The sequence below is a fragment of the Sinocyclocheilus rhinocerous genome, unplaced genomic scaffold (assembly GCF_001515625.1).
Source record: "Sinocyclocheilus rhinocerous isolate Xijiao unplaced genomic scaffold, SAMN03320098_v1.1 scaffold4755, whole genome shotgun sequence".
Classification (NCBI taxonomy): Eukaryota; Metazoa; Chordata; class Actinopteri; order Cypriniformes; family Cyprinidae; genus Sinocyclocheilus; species Sinocyclocheilus rhinocerous.
In genome coordinates, this window is record NW_015633212.1 from 1 (window position 1) to 842 (window position 842).

Genomic DNA, 842 nt, shown 5'->3' on the forward strand with positions numbered 1-842 from the left:
GCCGAGAGGGTAGGGCTCGAGTGGAAACCTCCACCACGTCCCGAGTCCTCGATGTTGGATGATTGGTTTCTCAGGGTGGCTCGCGCTGGTTCTCAGCGCCCCGCCTCGGTGCCTTTCTCTCCAGAGAGCTCAGGCTCGCCGTCCAATGCCGCGATCGACATCTGATCATCGGGAGGAGCCCCAAAAGATACGGCTGGTACGCTCTTTGTGGAGGGCCCAGCGCGTTCCTTAGGGAGCTCGGCTGGCTGCGAAGTGCAAGAGGAGTGGCGGTCCCTGGGAGGTTGGTTCCTCGGAGGGGTTGCCGCCACTGTGATCCTCAAACCGCCCGAGCTACTGCAAGAAGTAGTCCTCCCCTGACTTCTGCCAGGAAGAGAACTAGATCGTGGCAGAGACATCGGAACTCCACCCCTTTCGAGGTAGTGGAGCCTGGTCCGCAACTCCGAGATGGTCATCTTCCCACAATGGGAACATGACTCATCCACGAACGCCTCTTCAGCATGTTTAGTGCCCAGGCACATGAGGCAGCAATCGTGACCATCACCCGGCACCAGGTAACGACCGCATCCAGAAACGCACGGGTGAAATGCCATCTTTAAAAAGACGTTCACCCGTGAATGCTCTTTTAGAATTGCTCCTTCAGTTGTGCTGAATCACACAGGGGAGATGGCTGCCGCAACACTACAGGGCTAACACCGCTCGGCTCTGAAGCGAAAAGCTGATTATGCGCTGCACCGGCTGCCTACTTATACTCACGCTGTGATCAGCGGCAGCTGGATGCAATAATCGCATGCCAATGTGCATTGGCTCGCTTTGCTTTCACCCCCAAGGGATTGGTCTCTCTG